The sequence below is a fragment of the Schistocerca cancellata genome, chromosome 2, assembly GCF_023864275.1.
Source record: "Schistocerca cancellata isolate TAMUIC-IGC-003103 chromosome 2, iqSchCanc2.1, whole genome shotgun sequence".
NCBI lineage: Eukaryota > Metazoa > Arthropoda > Insecta > Orthoptera > Acrididae > Schistocerca > Schistocerca cancellata.
This window is the reverse complement of record NC_064627.1, coordinates 859,163,904-859,177,685: the sequence shown is the minus strand read 5'-3', so window position 1 is coordinate 859,177,685 and position 13,782 is coordinate 859,163,904. Positions and strand designations below refer to the sequence as shown.

Here is a 13,782-nt window from a genome sequence, read left to right as displayed (position 1 = left end):
CATTACAGCACGTAACACATTATACAGGCTTTGCTGTATGTGCTTAGCGCCTCTGATAGCTCACATGACGCACACACACTGAAATGTGAAATTTAAAATTTCCCCAGTAAATTAAATGTTCGAAGAGATTTCAGGATTGCAGCCGGTCATCGTAAACTTCATTCCACGATATTTCACCTGCCAGTCATCTTCAGGTGAGCCATTGAAGATCGACAAAAACATTCTCCGCTCTGCCTTATATAGTGCGCTGATAGTGTTGCTGTGCATGCATCAGAATCACGGTGACAGAAGGACCACACTGCCCGGCGGCAGTGCCCTCGCCAGTGGAAATGCCAGGCTCAGCTGTCTTTGGCGTTGAGGCTTGCTGCAGTTATTGGAGTGTTCTGGCATCTGCGTCTGGAGCAAATCTTGGAAATAATGGGATTCCATACTTTATCCAGCTGGTAGCTGCTGTCGCAGTTCATTAGATTTTTTGCAATGTGTATTTCAATGGATTCTTTTATAACTGAGTCCCAAAAAGACACTGCTGTGGCCAAAATTAATGCTCTTTCATACTCCTTTGAATGTCCATTGGAGATACAATCTTCCACAACTGCACACTTGTTAGGTTGCAGAAGGTGTGATGATGATGATGTTTGGTTTGCGGGGCGCTCAACTGCGCGGTTATCAGCGCCCGTACAATTTCCCAACCTTTGCTCAGTCCAATTTCGCCACTTTCCTGCATGATGATGAAATGATGAGGACAACACAAACACCCAGTCATCTCGAGGCAGGTGAAAATCCCTGACCCCGCCGGGAATCGAACCCGGGACCCCGTGCTCGGGAAGCGAGAACGCAACCGCGAGACAACGAGCGGCGGACGGTTGTAGAAGGTGAGTGCAACGTTTATGTTCTGTGCAACATTCTTCCACTGATTGTGTTGTTTGTCCTATATAGGCTATACCACACTGACAAGGTATCTTGTAAATTTCTGCCTCCCGCAATAACAAATTATCCTTCACTGATCCCAGCAGGTCCGAAATCTTCGATGGTGGGTGGAAAATCACTTTCACTTGAAAATTATTAAGGATTCTTGCTATTTTCAAGGAAATATTTCCAACTAAGGGAAGAAAACCTAGGGACTTTCCTGGTGTGTTCTCCTCTTCATCCACTTCCTGGTTCTTAGCCGAGAATGCCCTGTTAATTGGCCGGGTTGAGTATCCATTGTCTCTGAACGCTGTCCTTAATTGCACAAGCACTTTAGATAAACTATCTACATCCAACATTGTATGGGCCCTGTGTATAAAGGTTTTAAGCATACTCATGGTTTGGGATGGGTGATGGAAAACTGAAGAGTACAAGTACAAATCATTGTGAGTGGGCTTACGATAAACAGAATATCCCCACAGAGCTGTCATTCTTCTGTCTAACGAAAACATCCAGGAATGGGGGACAACCACTTTCTCTAATTCCAAAGTAAATCTAATGTTCTCATGAATGGAATTAAGATGATGTAAAAACTCCATTAACTTATCTTCTTCGTGGGGTCACAATAAGAAAGTATTGTCCACGTATCTACAAAAACAGTTGGTTTAGAAACTGCTCACACAAGTGCTCTTTCCTCAAAATCCTCCATAAAAAAGTTAGCTACTAGGGGCGACAAGGAGCTGCTCATGGCAACACCATCAGTCTGTTCAAAATATTCCTGGTTAAACATAAAATAGGTTGAGAAAAGAGCACGTTGAAACAAAGCAGTGATGTCCGACAACCTGTTTACCAATTAGCACCAAGGAATCAGCAAGAGGTACCTTTGCAAAAAGAGATACTACACCAAAACTCACTAGAAGACTTGAACTACTTAGATGGAGAGCCCCAAATCTGTTGATAAAATTGCCAGAGTTCCATGTATGAGATCCTTTATTCAGAGGTTACATTACTGTGTTGAGGAGGGGTCATACAGCTTCTTCAACACCACTCACAGATACTGCAGTTGGTATAGGTGCAAAATTGAGTCTTTTACCCAAAACAGGCAGTGTTGCATCATCCAAATCCTTCTCGGTGAAGTTAACAATAGAACGCCGTGCAGTTACTCTCTGTGGCGACAGCTGTTCTGGCACCAAATGATCAAATTTCGACATCTGCCAATGACTTGCAACCTTATATACACAATCAAACTTGGCTGAAGTCAATTCATCAACCCAGTCCCATGATACAGGAGAAGGCAGTGCTACAATCTTCAGATGTAGGTGGAATAGTTCCTCTGAAATGGCATCCAACCTTTGTCTCGTATAACAAATTCTCTCCTTCAGAATAGCATGACTCGCCTTCTTCGTTATCTTCCATGCAGTGGCCATCTTAATAAAATGTGTCCCTCTGGCAATTTTTGGTAGTACACCGTGGTCCTGATATCTCATTAAAAACCTTCAAGAACTTAAAAGTTTTGCTCTCTTACCACGTAGCTTGTCAAAACTTATTACGTGTGAGGCCATCTCCTCCAAATAAATGCATATGATGTGAAATTAAAAGTCTTCCCAGTGAATTAATTGTTCAAAGAGATTTTGGGATTGCAGCTAGCCGTTGTAAACTTCATTTCATGATATTTCAACTGGACACCTACCAGTCACCTTCAGGAGAGCTCTCTAAGACTGATGAAGACTTTCTCCAATCCCTCTTATATAAAATGCTGATAGTATTGCCGCACACGTGTCAGAATCACGGTGACAGCACCCTTGCTGGTGTAACTGCAAGGATCAACTGTCTTCAGTATTGCTGCTCACCGCAGTTATTGGAGTTCCAGATGAAGATGCCAGAATACTCTGATAACCATGGCGAGCGGCAACACCAAAAACAGCTGATCCTAGCAGTTCCACCAGCAAGGGCACTGCTGCCAGGTGATGTGGTCCTTCTAAGTTTATTATGACCGGCTGCAACCCCAAAATCTCTACAAACACACAACAGCAGCAGTAGCAGCAACAGCCGCTTGAGTAATCCTGGATCAGTGTTACTAAAAGGTGCTACGGGTACAGTGCTCAGAGGCACTGAACAGCACTGAGGGAATCTGAACATTCAATGCATTAAAAGACTGTGATGCTAGATGTACAAGGTGGTCTGATAAAGAGCAAAAAGCTCTGCAGTAAAAATTGAGCAGTGTGGTCTAAAAGATAATACCTAAAACACTGTTCACTGGCAACTAAGGCATGTCCCACACGGCAGTTATCCTTCAAGCCATTGGTATAAATGAAGGTGCTGTCCCAAAGCTGTGTGTGAAACTCCAGAAATGTCGAGTGAATGATCAAACCCAGAGAAGAGTTCTCTGGAAGTGAAGTAAGATTCTGAAGTAAAAAAAAGGCACAACACACCTCTAGGGGGTGACAGGGAAGCATAACTTATGCCGTGTAGATGGTCATGGGAGTTATCACAAAAAGAAGAGTAATATGGGTGGTTGGAGATACAGTACAATTGACAAATATAGCTCCAGTGGCAAACACTGCACAGGAATGACAATGGCAGTTTGGCAGCTTTCACATAGAAACTCACAATTGGACTGGTAGGCAACACACAAATGGGCAAACGTATTCTGCAATGATCAATTGTGTTAACATGATGCAACATGGATGGCCGTGCAGATGACTACACACCCATAGTCCAGCTTCAATTGCACTAATGATTGATGGAAACAAAGGACTGCCTCATCTGCTCGCCATGAGGTAACACTTAGAGTGTGTACAACTTTTCAGAAAACAGACACAATCTGCTGCCAAGTACGATAAATTAGAGACCAACATAGTTTTCTATCAAGCGTTAACCTCAAGAATTTCAAACAGAAGTGCAGCTGGATCCAGTTGCAAGGTTAGTGGCAGGAATTCCTTTGGCTCCCCAAAAATTAATACTGATGATTTATCTGGAGTAGAGACAATCATGACATGCTGAGGTTATCGATGGAGTGAACAGGTCTGTGAAGATGGTTAGCTGCAGAGTGATGTCTACAAAAGCTGCAGCGAATGTTTGTTAACAATGTCGGTTGACTACCATATCAACTTCCCATTATCTTGTTGACACTACTGGTAAAGGAAATGGGACAGTAGCTGGAAGCAAGGTGTCTCTCCTTGCCAAGTTTGGCTGTACATTAGCTTCACACCACTATGTAGGAAACAGGAAGCCTATCCAGGCACGACTGTGTGTATGGGGGAGAAAGCACTTCCCATCAGGAAGTAAGTTCTGCAATCTCTAAATGTGAATGTCATCTGGTCTTGGGGCAGATGGTCATAATGATGACCGAGTGAGGCGGAGCAGTGGTTAGCACACTGGACTCGCATTCAGGAGGACAATGGTTCAGTCCCACGTTCGGCCATCCAGATTTAGGTTTTCTGTGATTTCCCTAAATCGCTCCTGGCAAATGCTGGGATGGTTTCTTTGAAAGGGCATGGCCAACTTCCTTCCCTGTCCTTCCCTAATCTGACGAAACCGACGACCTTGCTGTTTGGTCTCCTCCTCCAAACAGCCCTACCCCCTCATAATGATGAATAAGTCGAAACAAGGCCCCGGGAGTAGACAACATTCCATTAGAACTACTGACAGCCTTGGGAGAGACAGTCCTGACAAAACTCTACCATCTGGTGAGCACGATGTATGAGACAGGCGAAATACCCTCAGACTTCAAGAAGAATATAATAATTCCAATCCCAAAGAAAGCAGGTGTTGACAGATGTGAAAATTACCGAACTATCAGTTTAATAAGTCACAGCTGCAAAATACTAACACGAATTCTTTACAGACGAATTGGGAAAATAGTAGAAGCTGACCTCGGGGAATATGAGTTTGGATTCCGTAGAAATATTGGAACATGTGAGGCAGTACTGACCCTACGACTTATCTTAGAAGCTAGATTAAGGAAAGGCAAACCTACGTTTCCATCATTTGTAGACTTAGAGAAAGCTCTTGACAATGTTAACGGGAATACTCTCTTTCAAATTCTGAAGGTGGCAGGGGTAAAATACAGGGAGCGAAAGGCTATTTACAATTTGTACAGAAAGCAGATGGCAGCTGTAAGAATCAAGGGGCATGAAAGGGCAGCAGTGGTTGGGAAGGGAGTGAGACAGGGTTGTACCCTCTCCCCGATGCTATTCAATCTGTATATTGAGCAAGCAGTAAAGGAAACAAAAGTTTGGAGTAGGTATTAACATCCATGGAGAAGAAATAAAAAAATTTGAGGTTCGCCAATCACATTGTAATCCTGTCAGACAGCAAAGGACTTGGAAGAGCAGTTGAACGGAATGGACAGTGTCTTGAAAGGAGGGTATAAGATTAACATCAACAAAAGCAAAACGAGGATAATGGAATGTAGTCGAATTAAGTCTGGGGATGCTGAGGGAATTAGATTAGGAAATGAGACACTTAAAGTAGTACAGGAATTTTGCTATTTGGGGAGCAAAATAACTGATGATGGTCGAAGTAGAGAGGATATAAAATGTAGACTGGCAATGGCAAGGAAAGCATTTCTGAAGAAGAGAAATTTGTTAACATCGAGTATTGATTTAAGTGTCAGGAAGTCGTTTCTGGGAGTATTTGTATGGAGTGTAGCCCTGTATGGAAGTGAAACATGGACAATAAATAGTTTAGACAAGAAGAGAATGGAAGCTTTCGAAATGTGGTGCTACAGAAGAATGCTGAAGATTAGATGGCTAGAGCACATAACTAATGAGGAGGTATTGAATAGAATTGGGAAGGATCCACAATGATACTACCCACAGTGGTCATACTAAGTGTTGAAAGATTGACCTTTTTGCCAGCAACACGGCAAAGTTTATCCCAAACAAAAGAAGAGGGAGTAAAATGGTTAAGAGAGTTAACAAAAACAGATGCTAGACACTTTTTTGCTATATCTGCTAACTTGGCGGTTCTTTGCATACATTTGTTTATAACAGTTACAGTTCTCCAGCATTCAAAGACAGGGAGAGCATATCTCTGTGGACAAACTGCATCTTGGCATTCCTGAGTCCACCAGGGAACTGGGGAGACTTACCAGATGGGTCTTTTCTTCTCATCCCGCCCAGTAAGTCTCCCATGACCCGCGGCTCTGGGTCACTTTCCTGAAATCTACCCCTTTTCCTAGACCTCTCCAGTCCTTTTCCTTCACCCCTCTTCCTTCCCTTTCAACCCTTCTGCCTGAAGGAGGAGCCACTGGCTCTGCAAGCTTGCCTAATTATAATCTACTCTTGGTGAGTAGATTATCTATCCAATTACCTTATTCAGTGTCCATAGATGCACACCTGTGTCAGGCCTCTGCTTATAGCTAGCCATAGCTGCCACAATTTGTCATCAGTGTAACAGTTCTTCTACAAGAAGCTGAGTAAAATATATTTATTTAAAGTGCTCTTGTGCCAACTAATCTTTTGCTTGCCTGTCCAGATTCCTATGGTGACAGATCTCTTTGGCGATCTTCCATCCTTTATAATTTGTAATGAGGACATAGCATTTGGCTCCTTGAAACATAAAGGTTGCCAACTTGCATAATATATTAAGAGAAACTGGTAGAACAAAAGGCACACAGCACAGAAGAAGTAGTAGTACAGCAAGCAATGGGGCATCACATTTTCCCAGCACATACAAAAGAGTTGTGAGACTGTGGGAGGTGGGGGGCGTAGTTTTGTACTGCTTAACAACTGTGGAAAGCAGTAGTGTTTAATAGTTTGACAACTGAGAAAAGACTTATTTTCAATTACACAGGAAAATAATAACAAAATTACTAATAACCTGTAGGAACCACTACTAGAAAGTGAACAACCATAAGAAATGAGTGAGAAAATCAGAATATATGGAGTAAGGAATACTCCAGTTATTCTAATATTTTATTTATTATGCACAGTTCTTTGCAAAGTCTGTGGGCTGATCGTTAGATGTATGCCAGTAGAATTCATACTGTTCCATCCTTTATACTCTTGCTGACTGCCACTCTCTTCCTTGCCTCTTGTCTTAAAACAGGATGCAGTATGAATCGTGAAATTCATTTAATTGTCTTTCCGATTGATGATAATCATTTACTGTTAATGTTTTCTACTATACCTACGCTTCACTGAAGGGTATGTGTCACTGCTCTTAAATGAACCATCTGATTAGCAAATTAACTAAACCTTGAATCATTTTGCATGATCAACTTTCTTATCGACACATGAATCATCTCAAGTCAAATTCTCTTGACTGATCCAAACAATCATTCATCATGACCATTTGCCAACAACTCTGCCAAGAGTCCTGGTAAACGTAAGTGAAAAGCCATCAATTATTGCGGCCACAGGTGTAGTTTTAATTATTCTCATACAACACTGATGTTGATAGCTAGGCTCGTATGCACATATTAATATTTGGGTAGCAGTAACCTTACAAATTACATATTTGTCGTGTGAAGGAACAAATGGTCATCTCACAATACATCATCAAAAGTGGTTAAAGATGAAGTCTTATTAGTTTACTTATAACTTTACATTGTGAAGAAGTGAATCTCATATGAGATTTTGCTGACAAGTATTTGTTATAAAAGATAATGCTCCATCATGCAAAAACACAGTACAAATGCATGGATTGTATAATTTGATAATGAAGTCAAACAGTGCATTTTACACATACTAAAAGCACCACACCATCTAAGACATGCTAAATACATACAGCAAAAAATAATATCTGGATTTCAATGGAAAACAAATAGTTTTCCTATAATCTCACAGTATGTGGTTAAAGGGATGAAATGTTTGGGGAATGACAAAAATATCCAGAGAAAATGTTAAAATAGTTGTTGCTATTAAAGTCAATCTGTGATTTAATTCTTTGTACGTCTCTCATTACTTTAGAAAGCCTTAATTACTAGCTACTGCTGATGACTCCTCTGAATTACTAGCTACTGCTGATGACTCCTCTGCAACTAATGTCTGCTCTTCTTTCCTATTTTTGTTTGTTCTTCTCATCCTGGAATTTCCATAGCCATAACAGAAAGAATAAATTATTAAGTAAACCATTAAAAATATACAATGAATATAAGCTTGGTTTGTCCATGAGTGCTGCTGTAACTCTGCAACCCAGCTCCGCAGACCCATGGGGGCTGTATGATGTGGAACCCTCCAGCCCCCATCACGATTGACAGGTGTATTAAGTAATATCAACATTTAACAGTATGCTGAAAGGGCACCATCAGGAGTGCCCCACGGAAGTGTGATAGGACCACTGTTGTTCTGTATATACATAAATGATTTGGCGGACTGGATGGGCAGCAGTCTGTGGTTGTTTGCTGATGATGCCGTGGTGTACAGAAAGATTTCAAAGTTGAGTGACTGTAGGGAGATACAAGATGAGTTAGGCAAAATTTCCAGTTGGTATGATGAATGGGAGGTAGTCCTAAGTGAGGAAAAATGTAAATTAATGCGGATGAGTAGGAAGCACAAAGCTGTAATGTTCGGATACAGTGTCCAGCTTGACACAGTCAAGTCATTTAAATATCTGGGCATAATACTGCAAAGCAATATGAGGTAGAACTAGCATGTGAAAACTGTAGTAGGGAAGGCAAATGGTCGACTTCAGTTTACTGGGAGAATTCTGGGAAAGAGCAGTTCACATGTAAAGGAGACCACATACAGGATGCTGGTGTGACCTATTCTTGAGTACTGCTCGAGTTTTTGGGATCTGTACGAGGTTGGATGGAAGTAATTCAGAGGAGGGCTGCAAGATTTGTTACCAGTAGGTTCGAACAAAGCATAAGTGGTGCATAGATGCTTCGGGAATTCAAATGGTAATCCCAGGAGGGAAAGCGGTATTCTTTTCAGGAAACACTATTGAGAAAATTTAGAGAACCAGCATTTGAAGCTGACTGCTAAACAATTCTGCTGCTGCCAACATACATCGTGTAAGGATCACAAAAATAAGATACGAGAAATTATGGCTCATACGGAGGCGTACAGACAGTTGCTTTTCCCTCACTCTATTTGTGCTTGAAACAGGAGGGAAATGACAAGTAGTGGTACAGGGTACCCACCACCATAGACATTACAGTGGCTTGCGGAGTATCTATGTAGACGCAGATGAGGAGATTTTGTTAGTTGTGAATTGTAAACAAGGAAACAGATGAGAATGAAAAGCATACGTAGCTTCAAAAGATAAGATAAGAGCAGTTGGAGAACTCAAGTTAAAAATAATTGCCAATGTAATTGTCAACGGTAAGTACACAAGCTGTGATATAATTGTTCAATGAAGCAGGTAAAGATTACAATGTATCACAAAAACACTTTATTTTTATGATGCACTTACACATCCATTAAATTTCAAAGATGAGATGACAGTCACCATTTCCGTTTTAACGAGTGAACCTAAATACAAATGAGGAAACAAACAAAAGAAGTAACTTTGAAAGAATTTTACATGTATCACATAACGATCAAAGACAACTAGGAACATGCTCATATTACCAATTCCCATAATTTATCTAAAAAGTGTTTTTTAGTTGACATATAAGCAAAAGGAGAGGAAAAACAAATGATATTCATACGGTAGAACAGAAAGAAACTCCATACAGAAGAGTATATTCACTTGAGAGATACATTCACAAAGGATGGCAACGTTGATGACATTGGAAGACTAGTGATTTTACCATCAACTTATGACTGAATTCCACGATACACGCATGAGTATACATTAGATGCTATGACCTACTGAAGAAAATGTGATCACCCTGACTTATCCATAACATTCACTTGCAATTCATAATGGTTGTAGATCAAAGACAAGCTCCTATGGGCTCTCATGACATAATAGCTTGAGTTTTTCTATACAAACAAATAAGATTTGCGGTTGTTATTAAAAAGTAACATATTTTTGAAACCATTAGATGCTGGATGTACACACTCAAATTGCAGAAATGAGGATCATCTCATTCATATAATTTAATTCGGTCATATGAAAAAATCTGTCCAAATCAAACTGATCGAGCAATTTGAACAGAATTACACTATATAAGAGTGAAAATATGATTCATGGCCCATGTGGAAGAGTAGATATGAATTCACCATGCACTAGTAACGAAAAGAGTACAAAGTGATATGTTGTTGTTGCAGTCTTCAGTCCAGAGACTGGTCTGACGCAGCTCTCCATGCTATTCTATCCTGTGCAAGCTTCTTCATCTCCCAGTACCTACTGCAACCTACATCCTTCTGAATCTGCTTAGTGTATTCATCTCTTGGTCTCCCTCTACGATTTTTACCCTCCACGCTGCCCTCCAATACTAAATTGTTGATCCCTTGATGCCTCAGAACATGTCCTACCAACCGATCCCTTCTTATAGTCAAGTTATGCCACAAATTTCTCTTCTCCCCAATTCTATTCAATACCTCCTCATTAGTTATGTGATCTACCCATCTAATCTTCAGCATTCTTCTGTAGCACCTCATTTCGAAAGCTTCTATTCTCTTCTTGTCTAAACTACTTATCGGCCACATTTCACTTCCATACACTCCATACAAATACTTCCATAAACGATTTCTTGACACTTAAATCTGCACTCGATGTTAACAAATTTCTCTTCTTCAGAAACGCTTTCCTTGCCATTGCCAGTCTACATTTTATATCCTCTCTACTTTGGCTATCATCAGTTATTTTGCTCCTCAAATAGCAAAGTGTCTCATTTCCTAATCTAATTCCCTCAGCATCACCAGATTTAATTCGACTACATTCCATTATCCTCATTTTGCTTTTGTTGATGTTCATCTTATATCCTCCTTTCAAGACACTGTCCATTCTGTTTAACTGCTCTTCCAGGTCTTTTGCTGTCTCTGAAAGAATTACAATATCATCAGCAAACCTCAAAGTTTTTATTTCTTCTCCATGCATTTTTAGTTCCTAGTCCAAATTTTTCTTTTGTTTCCTTTACTGGTTGCTCAATATACAGATTGAATAACATCGTGGATAGGCTACAACCCTGTCTCACTCCCTTCCCAACCACTGCTACCCTTTCATGCCCCTCGACTCTCATAACTGCCATCTGGTTTCTGTAGAAATTGTAAATAGCCTTTCGCTCCCTGTATTTTAACCTTCCACCTTCTGAATTTGAAAGAGAGTATTCCAGTCAACATTGTCAAAAGCTTTCTCTAAGTCTACAAATGCTAGAAACGTAGGTTTGCCTTTCCTTAATCTATTTTATAAGGTAAGTCGCAAGGTCAGTATTGCCTCACGTGTTCCAATATTTCTACGGAATCCAAACTGATATTCCCCGAGGTCAGCTTCTACTATTTTCCCAATTCATCTGTAAAGAATTCGTGTTAGTATTTTGCAGCTGTGACTTATTAAACTGATAGTTCGGTAATTTTCACATCTGTCAACACCTGCTTTCTTTGGGATTGGAATTATTGTATTCTTCTTAAAGTCTGAGGATATTTCGCCTGTCTCATACATCTTGCTCACCAGATGGTAGAGTTTTGTCAGGAGTGGCTCTCCCAAGGCCATCAGTTGTTCTAATGGAATGTTGTCTACTCCCAGGGCCTTGTTTCGACTCAGGTCTTTCAGTGCTCTGTCAAATTATTCACGCAGTTTCATATCTCCCATTTCATCTTCATCTACATCCTCTTCCACGTCCATAATATTGTCCTCAAGTACATCGGCCTTGTATATAGATACTCTATATACTCCTTCCATCTTTCTGCATTCCTTCTTTGCTTAGAACTGGGTTTCCACCTGAGCTCTTGATATTCATACAAGTGGTTCTCTTTTCTCCAAAGGTCTCTTTAATTTTCCTGTAGGCATTATCTATCTTACCCCTAATGATATATGCCTCTACATCCTTACATTTGTCCTCTTGCCATCCTTGCTTAGCCATTTTGCACTTCCTGTCGACCTCATTTTTGAGGTGTTTGTATTCCTTTCTGCCTGCTTCATTAACTGCATTTTTATATTTTCTCCTTTCATCAATTAAATTCAATATATATTCTGTTACCCAAGGATTTCTACTAGCCCTCGGCTTTTTACCTACTTGATCCTCTGCTGCCTTCACTATTTCATCACTCAAAGCTACCCATTCTTCTTCTACTGTATTTCTTTCCCCCATTTCTGTCAATTGTTCCCTTATGCTCTCCCTGAAACTCTCTACAACCTCTGGTTCTTTCAGTTTATCCAGGTCCCATCTCCTTAAATTCCCCCCTTTCTGCAGTTTCTTCAGTTTTAATCTACAGTTCATAACCAATAGATTGGGGTCAGAGTCCACATCTGCCCCTGGAAATGTCTTACAATTTAAAACCTGGTTCCTAAATCTCGGTCTTACCATTATATAATATATCTGAAACAATCCAGTATCTCCAGGCCTCTTCCACGCATACAACCTCATTTCATGATTCTTGAACCAAGTGTTAGCTATGATTAAGTTATGCTCTGTGCAAAATTCTACCAGGTGGTTTCCTCTTTAATTCCTTACCCCCATTCCATATTCACCTAATATGTTTCCTTCTCTTCCTTTTCCTACTATCGAATTTCAGTCACCCATGACTATTAAATTTTAGTCTCCCTTCACTATCTGAATATTTTCTTTTATCTCATCATACATTTCATCAATCTCTTCGTCATCTGTGGAGCTAGTTGGCATATAAACTTGTACTACGGTGGTAGGCGTGGGCTTTGTGTCTATCTTGGATACAATAATGCATTCACTATGCTGTTTGTAATAGCTTACCTGCACTCCTATTTTTTTTAATTCATTAATAAACCTACTCCTGTATGACCCCTATTTGATTTTGTATTTATAACCCTGTATTTACCTGACCAGAAGTCTCATTCCTCCTGCCACTGAACTTCACTAATTCCCACTATACCTAACTTTAACCTATCCATTTCCCTTTTCAAATTTTCCAACCTACCTACCTGATTAAAGGATCTGACATTCCATGCTCCGATCCGTAGAACACCAGTTTTCTTTCTCCTGATAACGACGTTCTCCTGAGCAGTCCCCGCCCGGAGCGCTGAATGGGGGACTATTTTTCCTCCGGAATACTTTACCCAAGAGGACCCCATCTTCATTTACCCATACAGTAAAGCTGCATGCCCTCTGGAAAAATTATGGCTGTAAGTTTCCCCTTGCTTCAGCTGTTCGCAGTACCAGCACAGCAAGGTCAATGGTTAGTGTTACAAGGCCAGATCAGTCAATCATTAAGACTGTTGCCCCTGCATATACTGAAAAGGCTACTGCCCCTCTTCAGGAACCACACATTTGTCTGGCCTCTCAACAGATACCCCTATGTTGTGGTTGCACCTACAGTACGGCACGCAAGCCTCCCCACTAACAGCAAGGTCCATGGTTCATGGGGGGAGGACAAAGTGATATGCAAGATCATACTTAAATGAGACACAAACAGGAGATGGATATCAGAGTACCAAAAATTGCCAAAATACTAACACAGGATAATCAAGAGAGAGACTTAGATAATCAGGGGTGGTTCAATACAATTTGCTTCTTTCAAAAAATATTCCAAGCACACACAAAATATGGGATACTGCAACTCAGTGAACTCAATTAAGCGTGTGTGCAAATATATTAACACAGGGAATGATATGGATTGTTCACAAAGGAAATGATATGGGTGTGTTCACAATAACCAGAGACAACAGCAAATAACATTCAAAAGACGAAATACTTCAGTATCAAATCATTTAGGAATAAAGGAGATGTCTTACCAAAAGGCAGAGGCGCTGTGTCACCAACAGGTACACAAACAAAAAGTGCAGAGCTTTGCTAGCTTTGGGAATGGAATTCCTTTCTATAGCTGTAGGAGAAACGCATGCGTT

The 13,782-nt window shown here is 40.5% G+C and overlaps 1 protein-coding gene across 1 annotated transcript in view; it reads right to left on the bottom strand.

The window, feature by feature from the left end:
• LOC126162794 (GPI transamidase component PIG-T) overlaps nucleotides 1-13,782 on the bottom strand; it is a 136,336-nt gene that overhangs the window by 78,395 nt on the left and 44,159 nt on the right. The gene's annotated exons all lie outside the window — the stretch shown is intronic.